At 42.0% G+C, this 18,651-nt stretch overlaps 1 protein-coding gene and 1 non-coding gene across 2 annotated transcripts in view; both read right to left on the bottom strand.

The window, feature by feature from the left end:
• HIVEP2 (HIVEP zinc finger 2) overlaps positions 1 to 18,651 on the bottom strand; it is a 300,890-nt gene that overhangs the window by 57,977 nt on the left and 224,262 nt on the right. The window lies entirely within an intron of this gene.
• LOC120938394 lies at positions 14,041 to 14,147 on the bottom strand. Its single transcript, XR_005749015.1, has one exon. It is a non-coding gene; the product is annotated as a U6 spliceosomal RNA (small nuclear RNA).

The raw sequence follows: 18,651 nt of genomic DNA, 5'->3' as shown, positions 1-18,651 counted from the left end.
AGCCTGCTAGGAGTTTCTTCAAGGATTGGGTGCAGCTGGCTACCCAGCGTGCACCTCCCGAACTTGCGCATGTGTAATGGGGAACAAATTGAGATGCACAGTGTACTACAGGTTGCTATAGCAATGGCAGCATCGGACGAAGTTCCTCCCCCATTGTTATGGCAACCTGTCAATCAATTATGCAACCCGGAAGGAAGACACTGGTATCCCAGGTGCCAATGAGAAAGGAAATTACGTATCGTGCCGCAGCAAAGTAGGATAGAAGTGGAGCAATTTCTTTCATCTATAGGTACTAAAACTATACCAAAAACTAAAACTATACAAAAAAAAATTACAATATCCAAAAATGAATGGCACAGAGATTGACAACAAATGCGGACGTGGTTGCAAAATAGGGTGGAACTCTGCTTTAAGTGAATTCAAGGAGATCTCAAAAAAGCCTGTTAGTCGATCCGAGCAGCAGAAGCACCCATAATCATTGGGTATTTTACCATAAAAACATGTTTTATGGCTACAGATTGCCACTTTCTCAGTACAGGGTGATACACGAATATTTGTGTATTACAGGTGTGTATGATTTGTGTATGCCAGGCTTTTGGCATAGAGAGTGACCACATTTATCCTTCATTGAGACTGGGTTTTTACCACCTGTGCACACGGAAGGTCTTGTGTCCATGCCCCATAGGGGGACCACAGCCTCATCAGATGTAAGTTATTTTCCATCAATAGATGTCAAAGTGGAATAAATACATTCAAGTAAAGTAATGTATCAGTGCTTAAAAAGTGAATTTAACCCTAGGAGAAGATATATTAACAGGTCATTGAGCAGAGTGGGCACCTCAAAACAAACAGGGGAATGCGTTTTATGGTGGAGCCACTTTGGAAATTACAGGAGGCTGAAATTAAGGCAATTAATTACCCCAGTTGCTTTAAATAACACTTTTCTAATTAAATACATAACTTCATTGTTTCATAGATCTGCCTGGAGTTCAGCTTTAATTCCTAAAATCAAACAAAACCTTGGATTAATTGGGTTAATCAGATCTTGTCTAAATTGGCCCTAGTATAAATGTGTGTTAGGGACCTTAGGTTGTAAGCTCCTTGAGGGCAGGGACTGATGTGATCGTACAATGTATATGTAAAGCCCTGCGTAAATTGACGGTGCTATATAAGTACCTAAAATAAATAAATATATCTTAAGCCTCGTACACACAATCGGACTTCCATCTGACTTTTCTGTGGATTTTGGTCCGAAGGACGTTGGCCGCGAACTTGTTCTGCATACACACGGCAAAACATTTTCAGCCAACATTCACCAAACCACGTGGTTTTTCAGCTCTTTACCGCCACCCTTTGGGCAACTTATGCTATTGTTGTCTGATATTTAACATAGATATGTAGAAAGAGACCGTGAAGTCTAAGACTAAGAAAGAGTGGAATTTGTAGTGCCTACAAAGTCCACTCTTTCTTAGTCTTAGGCCTCGTACACACGACAGAGATTCTCGGCAGAATTCACCGAGAAACTCGGTCAAAACCCGGATTCTGCCGAGAATCTCTGTCGTCTGTACAGTTTTGGCTCGATGGAGCCGCCGAGGAACTCGACGAGAAAATAGAGAACATGTTCTCTATTTTCTCGTTGTCCTCGTTCTTCTATGGGAGAAGCCGGCCCGCCGAGCTCCTCGGCGGCTTCATCCCAAAACTCGACGAGGAACTCGACGTGCCAAGCACGTCGAGTTCCTCTGTCGTGTGTACGGGGCCTCAGACTTCACGGTCTCTTTCTACATATCTACATTATTAAGGATGTGGCACCTTTATACTAAGGGGTGTTTGATTACCACCCTAGGGCAATCGTAATTCTAAATATAATGATATTTAACATAGGTTTTGAGCATGCGTGTTTGTACTATGGATTTTAGTTGGACGTGTGAATGAGAAACTTATATAGCACAACACATGCGAGCTGAATCGCCTCTGGGCGCTTTGTGTACACACGATCGGATAAACCGACATAACAGATTTATTGCCAGACAGTTGGTGAGCATGAACAGCCAACATTTGTTGTCGTTATTCAGCCAACAATTGTCTGATGGAGCATACACAAGGTCGGATTATCCGACACAACGCGTCCATCAGACAATTATGGCCATAAAATTGGATCGTGTTTACGGGCCTTAGTATTGACTGGGGAGAAAATTAAAATTTGTTCACATGTAAAACTAGTAGAAAATATTACAGATATGTCAGTTGTATGAATTGAGAGATATCTCTGCGGAACAAACCTGCTGTTTTACAATATCTCTGCTAGCAGCATTCTTCCTTTCAGCAGCACAGAGACAAGATTTGAGGGTAGCCTATTTGGAGTGAGATATAAATCATTACACAGCAAGCCCTCTCTGTCGGTTCCTCAAAAGAAGACAAAAGATATAAAAATATCTTGTGCAAATGAAGTGAGCACCACGTCAGCAGCCAGATGAACGTGGGTGGCCAGATAAGACTCAGTTGCTGCAAAGGGCAAATTATTAAGAGAAGACTTGTGTTTTTTTTTAGCTTTGTTCTTCCTGCCTGAGCTCACCCATCACAGCACATGATAACATAAGTGACACCTGACAGCCTTCCTCCTCCTACGCAGTAACTGCATTTTCATAAAGGCCAAGGAAATCGTAGCAAGCTATCAACTTGAGGCAGATCTGGTGTCAGAAAAGAGTGTCTTATAAATAGACACAGCTGGGTTTATATTTAGCTCAGGTACACTTTTTTTTTTTGCTCCCTTTTTAAAAATCTGTTATCTCGGTTAACTATCTGATGCCCAATAGCTTCCTGTTTCTATATATAACCTCGGCAAGCCCTAAAGTTGAGGGGGAGGGCACCCAGACGGAAAAATCAAAGTCAAATCTTTCCACTGCTGCTGTTATACTCATTTATCTAGAACAATGTGCTGGATGTGGTTACAGATTTTGCAAGTGGAGGTTTGACAAAGAAGAAAAATGTTTTTGCCATACCCCACCAGTTAAAAAATGCATATATTGTAGACAGATTAAAGGCATTCCTTAGAAAAGATTCCCAGAGGTTGTATTGCAAATAAGTCATGAAAATGAGGGACTTTAGTACTGTATCCTGGCCCTAGATAAAATAAAAACATCAGCGAGCCGAGCCGTCTAAATCACAACTGACAAACTAATGGATAATCCATATTGCTCCCTTGAAATAGATTTGGTGGAAATATGGGCTAATAACAATATGCAATAGTCTGCTTTTCTTATTATACAACAAATATAAACCATAAACCATAAGGCCTCTTCCTTTTGTTTCCTTTTATATTTTCCTATAGTAGTATTTTTCTGGTGGAGGTAAACACATCAAAAGCTTTTCCACCAGTCATTCTCCCAATCCAAAGTTATTTTTTCAATTACCGGTAAATCTGAACTCTAGGCACAAACTAATGCTGGCCATACACTCCACGAAAAATCGTCCGAACGAACTTTCGAAAAGCGAAAGTTCGTTCGTGAGCGCAAACGATAGTGCCATCATGTAATGACAGATAAATCGTTCAGTGGACATAAAAAAAAAAAATGGTTCGTTTTTTTTTTACATATACCCAGTGCATAAAGTTCGGACGGAAAACACATTAACCTTCCGTTTTATCGTTCGTTCGGCAGAACATTTTCAAACTTGTCCTCTGTTTTTTTGGTTCAAAAACGTCCCAACGATTATCGATTTTGTGCCCATTAACTGCCCGTAAAACGAAAGATCTTTCTTAACGACCGAATGTCGGATGAATTTTCGTATAGTGTATGGCCAGAATAAGTTATGTAATCATTGATACATGATTAAAGTTTTTTTTCCATTCTGATTTTTATTTTCTATAACAAATAAACAACAACAAAAACAACCAAAAAAAACAACAAACATTCAAACCAAGGTCAAATCACCGTTCCAAACTGTATCTGTATCGGTACATTTGATATATAGTCATTTCATTTTCACAAGCTATTCACAGATATTCAAAAAGATATTCAGAAATGTTAAATACTTTTTTTTATTAACCACTTAAGGACCGCCCACCACATATATATTGCAGCAGGGCGGAACTATTGCACGAAATGACGTACCCGTACATAGTTTCGTGCACAAGACACTGCGTGCGGCACGCGCGCGCCCGCAGCACGGCAGGGAAGCCGATGCGCGGGTCTGGTGGCCGTAATGCCCACCAGCCACCTGCAATCGCTCTACAGAGAGGCAGAACGGGGCCTATGTACAAAACAGATCACCGTTCTGACAGGGGAGTACAGCATGATCAAGAACAGCAATCTCTCTCTACTCTGAGGCCTCGTACACACGACCGAGGAACTCGTCGGAAAAGACACATTGTTTTCCTCGACGAGTTCCTTGTTAGGCTTGCTTTGCATACACACTGTCAAGACAAAATCTCCTCGTTCTTAAACGCGGTAACGTACAACACATACAATGGCAGGGGAAGTTCGATTCCACTGGCACAACCCTTGGGGCTGCTTTTGCTAATCTCATGTTACTGCGTGTTAAGTTAAAGTTTGGTAAGAGACGATTTTAACTTTTCAGTCTGTTACAGCGTGACAAATGTGCTATCTCCATTACAAACGCTACTTTTACCGAAGGTGCGCTCCCATCTCATACTTTATTCTGAGCATGCGCGGGTTTCTTAGCATACACAGACTTGCGTTTCTCGTCGAAAACCAGCCCGACGAGGAACACGACGAGGAAATTGAGACTCCCGTCGAGGAAAAAGAGAACTTGTTTTTTCCTCGTCGAGTTCCTCAACAGTTTCCTCAATAAAAAACGTACAAACGACCGTTTTCCTCGACAAAAAAGCTCTCCCACCAAGTTTCTTGATGGATTCTATCGAGGAAAACGGTCGTGTGCACGAGGCCTCAGTCAGTCCACTCCCCCCACAGTTAGAAAGCACCTCCCTAGGACACACTTAACCCTTTGACCGCCCCCTAGTGTTAACCCCTTTCCTGCCAGTGTAATTTTTACAGTGATTAGTGCATATTTTTTAGCTCTGATCACCGTAATAATGTCACTGGACCCAAAAAAGTGTCAAAAGTGTCCGCCGCAATGTAGCATTTCTGCTAAAAATCGCTAATTTCCATTACTAGTAAAAAAAAAAAAAAAAAATGTTTTTTATAAAAATGTAATAAATCTATACCCTATTTGGTAGATGCTATAACTTTTACGCAAACCAAACAAAATGCGCTTATTGCGTTTTTTTTTTACCAAAAATATATAGAATAATATACATATTGGCCTTAAATGATGAATAAATATTTTTTTTTTAATTTTTTAATTGGATATGTATTATAGCAAAAAGTAAAAAGTATGTATTTTTTTTTTCAAAATTTACGCTCTTTTTTTGTTTATAGCGCAAAAAATAAAAACCGCAGAGGTGATCAAATACCACCAAAAGAAATCTCTATTTGTGTGAAAAAGGACATAAATTTTCATTGGATACAGCACTGCACGTCTGCGCAATTGTCAGTTAAAGTAACGCAGTGCCATATTGCAAAAAATGGCCTGGTCATTAAGGGGGTAAATCCTTCCGGGGCTGAGGTAGTTACAGTTACTTGGCACCTCTCACTGATCCAGTGCTGTGCTGGTTCTTCCACTTTCTGGTCTCACAGGAGACACAGGCAGCAGCTGGAGACATAGGCTCCTGCTGCTGTCAGTCAAATCCTGTGATAAGGGAGCGAGGTCTATGTACACACACAGTCTGGCTCAGGAGCACACCTGCACATGGCTACTGGGATGATGGATTCTACCAAGAGACTGATATGTATATTCTAGGGCACATGTGTCAAACACAAGACCCGTGGACCGAATCCGGCCCTCCAGGCTATTTCACGTGGCTCTCGCACGAGCTCCATTCCTCCCCTGGTCCTCCTCCAGACCCCTACTTTCTGCTTTCAAGCAATACATCCAGCTTCTTCCCAGCAGCAGCATAAGGAAAGGGGGTGCACTGTGATGTAAGGGAGAGTAGGGGACACAACTTCTGATGGTGGGTTGGCACGCTGATAGCGTGAGGAGAAAGAAAGAGCCAATCACCGGCGGAAGACAGAGGGACATTGGTCCCAATCATGGAGAGCTGCGGACAGCTCATATGTGCACATGTGTGCCACCTGTCAGTGCCACCTACCAATGTATAACAGTACCACCTACCAGTGCCCACCAGCATCACCTACCAGTGCCCACAGTGCCACCCATCAGTGCCCACAGTGCCACCTATCAGTGCCCACAGTGCCACCTATCAATGTCATAAATCAGTGCCTCATAAACAATGCTGCCCATCAGTGTTATCTACCAGTGCCTATCAGTGTCACCTACCAGTGCATATCAGTGCCGCCCATCAGTGCCAACTTATCTGTGCCCATCAATGCCGCATTATCTGTGCCCATCAGTGCCGCCCATCAGTAACACCTATCAGTGCTCATCAGTGCCACCAATTAGTGCTGCCTTATCTGTACCCATCAGTGCCGCCTTATTTGTGCTCATCAGTACCGCCTTATCTGTCCCCATCAGTCCTGCCTTATCTGTCCCCATCAGTGCCGCCTTATCTGTGCCCATCAGTGCCCACCAGTGCAGCCTATCAGTGCCCACCAGTGCAGCCTATCAGTGCCTATCAGTGCTGCCTCATCAGCACATATCAATGAAGGAGAAAAATTACCTGTTTGCATGTTATAACAAAATATGAAACATGATTTTTTTTTTCAAAATCTCCATCTTTTTTTGTTTGTTTAGCAAAAAATAAAAACCCCAGCGGTGATTAAATACCACCAAAAGAAAGCTCTATTTGTGTGAAAAAATATATAAAAATTTAATTTGGGTACAGTGTTATATGATCGTGCAATTGTCATTCAAAGTGCATCAGCGCTGAAAGCTGAAAATTGGTCTGGGCAGGAAGTGGTTAATGATGTATTTTAAATATCCCACTGCCTACCATGCAAAGCTTACATAAAGTATGGCATCTGACAAATACTAATAAGAAGGCAGACATCCTGAGAACTCCTGGGCTCTATTTAAATTCTAGTTAAAAAATGTATGTTGTCACTTATGAAGGAGATAATTGCACCCTTGTTTCCAAAAGCGAGAAATAGAGGATATGCGATCTCACAAATGCAGGTAATGACTACCATTTATTGTTCATTGTGGCCCAGCTTACCCAATAATTGCACTTATGTTTCCGCTCTGTTTATATCAGAGCTAAAAGAAGACGACTTCCAAGAACTTTGCTTTCTTCAAAAACAGTATATGTACAACAAATAAGAAATAAATTAGGACACCCTTAGGGCCATTTTAGAAAGGCCATATCTGGAAATATTTCTCCATTGTATCGGAATGTAACGCCTTGTCAGAAAATAAATATTAAGCCATCCTAAGAAAAGAAATTGTGCTGTTTAAGAGAGGAGAGTAAGGCCTCGTACACACGACCATTTTCCTCGACAGAATCCATCAAGAAACTTGGTGGCAGAGCTTTTTTGCAGAGGAAACCGTTCGTGTGTATGTTTTTCATCGAGGAAACTGTCAAGGAACTCGACGAGGAAAAAAGAGAACAAGTTCTCTTTTTTCCTCGACAGGAGTCTCAATTTCCTCGTTGTGTTCCTCGTCGGGCTGGTTTATGACGAGAAACACGATCGTGTGTATGCTTAGAAACCCGCTCATGCTCAGAATAAAGTATGAGACGGGAGCGCACCTTCGGTAAAAGTAGCGTTTGTAATGGAGATAGCACATTTGTCACGCTGTAACAGACTGAAAAGTGCAATTCGTCTCTCACCAAACTTTTACTTAAAGTGGAGGTTCACCCAAAAAATAAATTTTTGACATTAGATTGAGGCTAATTAAGGGGAGCAGAAACGGGTATTTTTTTTTTAAATCAATGCCGTACTTACCGTTTTCGAGATAGATGTTCTCCCGCCGCTTCCGGGTATGGGCTGCAGGACTGGGCGTTCCTATTTGATTGACAGCCTTCCGACCGTCGCATACAGTGCGTCACGAGTTTCCGAAAGTAGCCGAACGTCGGTGCGCAGGCGCCGTATAGAGCCGCACCGACGTTCGGCTTCTTTCGGCAACTGGTGATGCGCTCTATGCGACCGTCGGAAGGCTGCCAATCAAATAGGAACGCCCAGTCCCGAAGATCATACCCGGAAGCGGCGGGAGAACATCTATCTCTACAACGGTAAGTACGGCATTGATTTTAAAAAAAATACCCGTTTCTGCTCCCCTTAATTAGCCTCAATCTAATGTCAATTTTTTTTTTCGAGTGAACTCCCACTTTAACACGCAGTAACATGAGATTAGCAAAAGCAGCCCCAAGGGTTGTGCCAGTGGAATCGAACTTCCTCTTTATAGTGCCGTTGTATGTGTTGTACGTCACCGCGTTTGAGAACGAGGAGATTTTGTCTTGACAGTGTGTACGCAATGAAAGGTTGTCAAGATTCTCCACAAGCCTAACAAGGAACTCGTCGAGGAAAACGATGTGTCTTTTCCGGGAAGTTCCTCGGTCGTGTGTACGAGGCCTAAGGGCTCATGTTTACATGCGTTTGCTGCATTTACTAACACAAACATATGCATTTTTACATGAAAAGGCTGCAATAAAATGGTCAGTTTGTTTTGTCCTAGAATATAGCAAAGTTTTAATGTGCAATCAGCACTGAATGATGTTAAATCCGGAGGTCAGGTCTTGCACAATTTCCTTGTCTTAAATGCATTTTTTTATTTGTTCCTTCCAAAATATGTGCACACATAAAGATATTATTACATTTGTGTCTCTTCTGGATTAATAGTACTTCACCGTCTGCTTTATATATTGTGCTTGGCTAAGCAGTTTTAGTATTTAGTAATCACCTAATTTGGGGTTTTAAAGGCGTATCTTTTTTTTTTTTTTTTTTGTATAGCTTATTAATCTCTCAGTAGGTTAGAGAGATAGAATCAATGAACAAAACATTTGCAAGACTTAGCAAACACTGAATTCCAAGAGGCCCGGAATCAGTCACCCAGGTAAACATTGCTGGGATATTTTGTACTATTTTTACTCCAGGAAATACTGCATCAGCACAAACCTGTGATTCCCAGCTTCAAGGCCTCAGTACACAAACAGTGCAGGCTAGCCCTACATTTTTTTTAGGCTATGATAGATGGCTGACTCTAGTAAATGTTGTACAGCCTTCGGCTCTACGGTTTATCAATGAAACAACCATGATTTTATCTTAGAAAGTAACACAGTAATGTTATATTTCGCTAGCTAAAACTACGTACACCCTTTCTGTTTTTTTTTTTTTCTTTTAACCAGCAGGTGAAAAAAAAAAAAGAAAGATTGTTGCATCTTGCAAGTAAAATCAGGTGCCATGGTGCATGGTAGCCAATTAGCAGGGGTGGACTGACAACTCATCAGGCCCCCGGGCAATAGGAGATTATGGGGCCACCAGGCAATAGGAGATTATGGGGCCACCAGGCAATAGGAGATTATGGGGCCACCAGGCAATAGATTATGGGGCCACACAGTATACACACACACATACAGTATACATACACAGTACACACATACAATATACACACACAGTATACATACACACAGAATACACATACAGACACACAGTACACACACAAATGATACACATACATATACACACAGTACACACACACAGTATACACATACATATACACACAGTACACACACACAGTATACACATACATATACACACAGTACACACACAGTATACACATACATATTTCAGGGACAGATGTAAAAAAACACAGATTTTTACATACTGTCCCTGGTTTTACTGAGGCTGGCAACCCTGATGGGGCCCCCTAGTGGCATGGGGCCCTCGGGCAGTGCCCGACAGCGCAAATGGTCAGTCCGCTCCTGCCAATCAGCTTTTAACTCCAGCTTGTTCAATTATGCTTTGACAATAAATCCTACAAGCTGATTGGTTTCTATGCAGAGCTGCACCAGATTTTGCATGCTTCCGTTTAAGTAAATCAACCCCTGTATTTTGACAGGGGGACTCCCTACCTTGCCATTATTAGGGTATAACATGCTACAGCACCAGTCCTTGCAAACCCCTTGTGACAGCAAGCAGGAGATCCTCCCCCCGCACCCGCTGTCAAGATTTCATAAACAGCGTGGTTGTTCATGGCTCCACTCACACAGCTGCAGCTTTCTTTTACAGATTCCTGTGAATGATTGAACTACAAGTACCGTCAACCACCACGGCAGATGGCTTGTAGTTCTCAATGAGCCGTGAAGGTGCTGGTGAGTGTTTTCCTAGTGACACTTTCTACAGCTTTATAACAGAAAGCCCATACAGAGGTACATGCTGAAAGCTGTAGCAAGTGTTTACAGGAGACTCAAATTGCAACCAATGATCCACTGATTGTGGGTGCAATGGCTCTTAAGAAAAAAAAATCACTTATTCACTTATTTTTTTTACCTGCAAAAACATGTACATTTAGGATTTTTATCAAGTGAACTTATCCTTTAACCCCCCCGGCGGTATTCCCGGGTCTGGCTCGGGGTGGTATTTCATTACCAAAAGCGGTAACCCCAAGCCAGACTCGGGATCGCCTCGCAGCAGCCACAGGCATGGTTTACTTACCTTGTCCCTGGATCCTGCGATGCCGCTGCACTGTGTGATCGAGCGGTGTCTCCTCGCTCGATTCACAGTATCCCTGTGTGCCGCCGAGCTTCGTTCCCCGCGACGCTACGATGCATGGGGGCGGAGAACGGCGCCAAATTCAAAAAAGTAAATAAACACAATACATACAGTATACTGTAATCTTACAGATTACAGTACTGTATGTAAAAAATACACACCCCCTTTGTCCCTAGTGGTCTGCCCAGTGTTCTGCATGCACTTTTATATACTGTATTTATTGGCGTATAACACTCACTTTTTTACCCTGAAAATAGAGGGTAAACTGTGCCTGTGTGTTATACGCAGGGGGCTGTGGAAAGTATTTTTACTGAAACGTCCCTTTTAAAGTTAGGGTGCGTGTTATACGCCTGTGCTTGTTATACGCCGATAAATACGGTAATAAAAACTGTTCTTTCTGCCTGCAAACTGTAGATTGTCCAAAGCAACTAAAAGGTGTCCCTTTATGTCAAAAGTGATTTTAGAGCAGCTAGAAAACAGCGATAATAAATTAGAATCACTTGCGGAATTGAGCGATAGCGATTTGTGGGGAAATTCGTCATAAAGAAATAAAAGTAATGACAGCGACAATTCTGCAACTGAGTAAATTTCAGTGATTTTGAGTTGATTACATACTTGAATAATTTTTATTATGATTATATTATTATTTGTTATAATTATTTATAATTATTTATTATATTTTAATTTATGATTTTGTTTTTCAAATTTTTTCATGCCCAAGATGTCTACAAGACTCTTGTTAGGACAGATTTAAGTGAGTTATTCCTAAGAATTACAGGCCTACACTATAAAAACGCCAAATTTCCTTGCAAAATAATGGTACTGCTTTCAGAACCTAAAATCTGAAATAATCATACCGCCAGGGAGGTTAAACCCTATGGTTCATTGCATGGTATGAACCGCTAGGTACCAGAACAGTGATGCCAATGTACACAATGAAAGAAAAAGTGGATTATGGAGATCTATGTAAATCAAGAAAAATTTGATAATCCACCGCTAACAGTGTTGTTCCAGGAAACAAGAAAAATGACAAGAAAAACTTCCATGATGTTAAACAGTGACTCAAGGCAAGCTGTTACTGTAAACATTTGCATGCAAAATTTACATGTCACAGCTCTAAACAAATGAGGATATAAAAACACTGTAGTTCCCTTTCACATACATGGCCTGCTTCAGGATTCCCATTCAAATTAACAGCTGACCTTACCTAAAAGAATCAATAAAAACTTCCCATAGACATTTTTTGTATCACACACCTGGAAAAAACTCTCAAATGCAAAATGCCCAATCTACAGACAGTAGAGGGATTAAATAAAGCTACCGTGCCAATTGTCATGTGTTAACCCCTCTTGGCAATGTATTGTGCCAAATGTATGAAGCATTTGCGACACTGTTGGTTTTGACAGCGACTTGCGCATCATATTCAGGTAGTTCTAAAATGTGAAACTTTTATGTTATGGCGCATTAAATGTGCAAAATGTAAAAGTGGTGCCAAATAAGACCAACTCTGTTTGGCCCCTTTCACACCTGCGGACCGTATGTCCGCTTTTTCATCCATCCGTTCATGGATAAAAAAGGGACATACATTAATCCCTATGAGATAGTGGGTGTCAGCGGATGAACATCTGCTGACACCCGATCTCATCAGTGTCTGCAATCCTTTGATTCTGCAGATAGAGGTCCATGTTCACCCGATTCCCCCCTATAGGGGAGAGTGGAGATCTGACATCCGCTGGTTCACCGGGGATCCATGGAGCGATTACCGCTGCGCAAGCGGATACACATGTACAGATCCTCACGGGATCCGGACATGTGAAAGGGGCCTTAGGTGTACAGAGAAAAAAACTGGCTCAAACAGATTTTGTGAAAAGTGTGCATTCTAAAAGTGGTAAGCATCAGCCAAACTAAAGTACAAGTTCTATACAGGTATATGAATTTGGCGCAATCCTCACCACTTTTAGAATGCATGAGAAACACTTTCACAAAATCTTCCACCCAGTCTTTACGAGTTCCAGGGAGTGTGTTTTTTCATATTTCAGGGGAGCCATGAAAAATGATAAAACATCTTAACTTTTCAAAATAGGGTTCCTAAGGATACATTCACCGTACTAAGGGTCAGCTCACACCACACTTTCTGCATTTTGGATGTGTTTCTGCATGCGCATTTCTGATGCGTTCTGGTATGTTTTTCTCACTCTCAATTCAAGACGTGTTCTGGTGCGTTATTGATACATTTTGCCACAATCCATATGCAGCACGTTCTACTTTTGTTGACTGCACTGATGTAAACTAGGGCCATTGGAATATATGGAAAACACTGAGCAAGGCTTTCTTCCTGGAGAGTCAGGACGCCCACTAACACACAGCTCCTTTCTCTATCTGCAACGTAGAGAGCATCCTGACTCTCCTGTAGTTCAAGGGAGGGGGCGAGCATGACGCTCCACACCAGGGAGAAAGCCTTGCATTACTGTGTGGAGTTACAGACAGAAGAACAGGAAGTGAGGATTTCTCAGAAGAAATAAGGACATTTAAAAGCAAAATGGAAGGATGAGGTAAGTGAAGGAGGACTGCACTAAGCTATTTAGGATTTTTTTTTACCTTTACAACCCCTTTAACAAACCAGTCTTTCTGCCTAAAAATTCTTCAGAATGACATGGTGCCATTTAAAACGACTGAGACTTCACATTAACCTTCATTATAGGCAGCTGTTCCTTGCATAAAATAATGCCTAATTCTAGTGTTTGTTGATTAGAAGGTTCTCGTTTATAGGCCTGATCACATTTGTCCAACCACTTTCAAACCAACATGATCCACTCTAGTAGTTACCAAACACTCTGCTCCTGATCATCTCCGTTACCTTTCTTCTATTACTTTTAATAGACAATTAATTCATGTGAAGGCTGGATTCACACTATAGCAAAACGTGCTGTAAAGCACAGCAAAATGTGGTAAAACATGTGTTAAATATGCACATTAAAATGTAGTGAGTGAAACTAGAAAAAAAATAAATAAGAGCACAGTGGGCCTTGTTGTTGGGGACAAGTGCTTTATATAATATTCCGCTGATATTCAGCTATACTAAGTCTTTGGATTAGGCAATGAAGACCCTGATATAAAAGGGAGGGACTAAGGACTGTTATGTGAAAGGGTGGGAAGACAGAAGGGGGGGGTGGATTCTGATGTGTCTGGGGTGCTTGAGATTTTGCATACATGAGAGAAACACTGGATTAGACCAATATTTGCAATGGTCCTACCAGAGAGCTGGAATTTTCTAATAAATACCAATCACGCTATTTACAGTAGGCATTGTACTAAGTGATCAGTAAACAGCTCATGGTCTATCCAGCTCAAAACGTCAATAAATATGAAGCGCTCCACAAGTTTGCATGTTGACTTGCATAGGGGCCATGATGTCTTCTCTGCATCATTCCAATTTTAGTATATTTTAGTATATGTACTGCCAAAGGCAGTTCAGTGGGGATATTGCTTCTAATTGTTCAATTATGAAATCTTTATCTAATCAAAGACATACTTTCACTAACTAAAAACGTAAACAAAGCATTGGTAAGTACATTTATAATATCATTACCACCTTCACTGTAGCCAGTCTTTGCTCTTTTGTAAATTTGGAGCCACTTGAAGAATCTGCAGCAACCTTCTGGGTGTGTCAGTTACCTATGTATCTTCCCACTGCCTGATGTCACTACACCACATTTCTATTGGTGTGTCTCTTCGAAACTACCTTCGCCTAATTCAAGCAATATCAACACATGCAACAAATTCCGATAGTTGCAACTACTGTCACTTAAGAACCTAAGTCACTATGGCAGCGACAGATTCCTAAACGAATTCCCAGCAGTTCCCAGACTAAGAAGTAAGACCAGAGGTACACCAGTGACAGGAGTGTGGCATGTTTGTGCTTGGAAGATGTCACAAATGTGACAGCTTCCCACACAGGGCTCTATCCCTGGACCAGAGTTATTGGTGATGGCAATGGCCATATATATAGAAATTACAGGTCACAGGTGATGGATGGGGAACTGGTCCCCACAGCCGTAGTGCTTGTTGGGTGCATGAAACCTGATGGGGAATAGGGATACCAGTACACTATTAGGTCCAACTTCTTTTGATTGACAGTGGATGGCAGTGGTTGAAAGGCGCTATTGGACTGAATAGGTGATATGGATCCGCCCATCATTATGCACTGTAAATCAAAAGAGATGGACCTGATGGGAATCAAGACTCTCAATTCTGCATCAGGCTCTGCTCAGCCTGAAGAAGCTACGCATGACATAGTAAAAGGCATTGACATTACTATTTGGTCTCCAGATCAGATGAATTTAATGCCCCACGGGCATGAGCAATGGCTGAGGAGTGTTGGGAATCCCTGAATGACAGTATCACACAGCTGATGGAATTGTTCCACTGAACAGAGCTGTGTACGACAAGCTGCCGATGATTTGGAACTCACAACACCTGCAACCTGCTCACACAGGAGGCACTGTATCTAGCCACTTAACGACCGCCGCACGCCTATACGTCCGCACAATGGCACGGACAGGCAGAAGGGCGTATATATACGCCCTTGCCTTCTAGCGGGTGGGGGGTCCGATCGGGACCCCCTCCGCTGCGTGCGGCGGTCGGGTTCCCTCGGGGAGCGATCCGGGACGACGGCGCGGCTATTCGTTTATAGCCGCTCCGTCGCGATCGGTCCCCGGAGCTGAAGAACGGGGAGAGCCGTATGTAAACACGGCTTCCCCGTGCTTCACTGTGGCGGCGCATCGATCGCGTCATTCCCTTTATAGGGAAGACACGATCGATGACGTCATTCCTACAGCCACACCCCCCTATAGTTGTAAACACACACACAGTGATCCTTAACTCCTACAGCGCCCCCTGTGTTTAACTCCCAAACTGCAACTGTCATTTTCACAACAAACAATGCAATTTAAAGCGGGGGTTCACCCTGTTAAAAAAAAAAAAAATGTTTTTTTTTATTAGACCATTACTTTCGGCATCGTAGCGCGAGCTACGGTATGCCGGTCCTAAATTTTTAATCCCCGTACTCACTGTGCTATCGTTGATTGAAGAATCCGGGGAATGGGCGTTCCTATGGTGAGAGAAGGTGATTGACGGCCGGCCCTGGCACGTCACGCTTCTCCGGAAATAGCCGAAATAGGCTTGGCTATTCACGGCGCCTGCGCATAGCCTGTGCGCAGGCGCTGTGAATAGCCGAGACCTACTCCGGCTGTCTTCGGGGAGCGTGACGTGCCAGAGCCGGCCGTCAATCATCCTCCCTCTCCATAGGCACGCCCATTCCCCGCGGGAGTCGGATTCTTCAATCAACAATAGCACAGTGAGTACGGGGATTAAAAATTTAAGACCGGCATACCGTAGCTCGCGCTACGATGCCGAAAGTAATGGAATAATGAGGTGAAGGAGGGTGAACTACCGCTTTAAATGCATTTTTTGCTGTGAAAATGACAATGGTCCCAAAAATGTGTCAAAATTGTCCGAAATGTCCGCCATAATGTCGCAGTCACGAAAAAAATCACTGATCGCCGCCATTAGTAGTAAAAAAAAAAGAATTAATAAAAATGCAATAAAACTATCCCCTATTTTGTAAACACTATAAATCTTGCGCAAACCAATCGATAAACGCTTATTGCGATTTTTTTTACCAAAAATAGGTAGAAGAATATGTATCGGCCTAAACTGAGGGAAAAAAAAATGTTATATATGTTTTTGGGGGATTTTTATTATAGCAAAAAGTAAAAAATATTGAATTTTTTTCAAAATTGTCGCTCTATTTTTGTTTATAGCGCAAAAAATAAAAACCGCAGAGGTGATCAAATACCACCAAAAGAAAGCTCTATTTGTGGGGAAAAAAGGACGCCAATTTTGTTTGGGAGCCACGTCGCACGACCGCGCAATTGTCTGTTAAAGCGACGCAGTCCCGAATCGCAAAACCTGGCCTGGGCATTTAGCTGCAAAATGGTCCGGGGCTTAAGCGGTTAAGAGACAACTGCTTAGCAAGCAAGGCCGGAAGAGTACATACAAGAGCTGAAACTGGAGATGTCGAGAGATCAGACAATCCTTCGGCCTGCTGCAGTAGCAGCAATTGGATGCTGATTGAAACAACTGGACAATACAACAGGGGCAAAGTAAGCTCTGCTTGCGCTGTCCTATTTTACAACCTAGTACACTGAACATAGCTCAGCACGTTCTCCTTATGGTTGAAGACCTATACATGCCAATGCTGCGCAGCCATCCCAGATCAGAGCCATATATTTGAGCGCATACCATTCAAGTCCCTACCATGGACAATGGGTACCAATGGACTGCATGCATCCAATATATGAGCTTTGGAATGAAATTCCCCAAAATCTATTGAACAGTTGATTACACGGGAAGATTTTTACAAAACGTATGCTGCATTTCACAGGACTGACATTTTTTGGTTGTAGTTCATATTGCAACAGTGGGATATTTAGGGTGACCCCCGGGGAACACGTGAGCTACATACCCAGTGATTGTAAAAACTGTGTGATCATGCACTAGTATGTACCTCACATGTTAATCGATCCGGATTACCATATGGTGACACTGTTTTATATGTGGTGGAGGGACTATTTGACTGCACTGTATGTTTATATGTCAATCAGTCTTGACACCAGTTTTTTTGGCATACCTTGCAGTGAGTCCAGTTTCTGCTGCATGAACTGCTTGGTTGTTCTCTGTGGAGGCTTTACCCCTCTTATGTGAAAACCACCCGTCTTTTTGTCTGCTCAGTCCAATACAAAATCTCCTCGCCCATGTGCCTGTCTATGTGAATGGAACAGTGGCCAGGGAGGGAGCACACTGAGGAAGGGTTCATGAAGATAAATCTGAAGCAAGCACCAACAACTTTTGTGCGGAGGCCCGATGGAATGCTAAAGAGTGTCCATGAACTCTCCCTATGTCCTTTTAAGTAAATATTCTAAAACAATAAAAGAACACAGGGTATGTTGACAGAAATCTACCACAGGTTCTTAGAATGCAACCCAACTTTCAATACTTATACGTAAAGACATTGTACAAATGAAAAAGCTCTTGCGATATAATAATCTGAGACTCAGCAAACACTACATCTTACATTGTAGAAACTTTATTTTATAAGAGCATGATCAAGTGTACGTTCCATCCATTATCATAAGGCCATTGTGCTTCCCCCTAGGGAGTGGAAGTAGGAATGGTTTTCTTTTAAGTGCAATGCCTGCAATGAAGGAAGGAAAATCAATTCATATCAGGAGATATATGTCTGAGAACATGTGTGCCTAATGACATTATTTGTTTTTTGCACCCCGATGAAAATACAGAGTGCTAAAATAAAAACCACACCTGTACATTAAAGCAACATTAGGTTGCGCTGAAACGCGATTTCCAATAATTTACCAGATCTAATTCCTTTGTTACTCAAAGGATCTTTGGACGATTTGTATTGTGTCTCTGATGTGAAAATTTCTAGTAGAGACAGTAGCATATTATTTGCCAATAATCTGGAAGCTATCCTTTACTGTCTTTTAAGTTGTGTCATAGCTCAGCATATCCTGCTATTGATTTCCACCCAAGAAATTTTAGTGCTTGCTTTTAGTTAACAAATACAGTTACATCTACCGTTTTATTGTTTTGGCAAGTGTTGCAAGCATTAAGTGCTATCAGGAAGCCACAAAAATGTGCTTCCAAAAATCAGAACTATACATTTGCACCAAAGAACAGTTACAAGGTGATCAAAGTCCACCTGTCATCAGATGTCATCACAGGTTTTGAGGACTGTAAATCACAGAACTCTGGTTGCTATTGCAATACAGCATCAAAATTACGAAGACATACTTCAGTGCAGGTTCTAATCCTGAGTGACTACTACAATACAGTTCCAACTTACTGCTATAATGCATATGTACAGTTCTGGGTCTTCTATAGTTTGTAC

The sequence above is a fragment of the Rana temporaria genome, chromosome 4, assembly GCF_905171775.1.
Source record: "Rana temporaria chromosome 4, aRanTem1.1, whole genome shotgun sequence".
Taxonomy (NCBI): domain Eukaryota; kingdom Metazoa; phylum Chordata; class Amphibia; order Anura; family Ranidae; genus Rana; species Rana temporaria.
The sequence above is the reverse complement of the archived record's forward strand: the minus strand, read 5'-3'. Positions and strand labels throughout refer to the sequence as shown.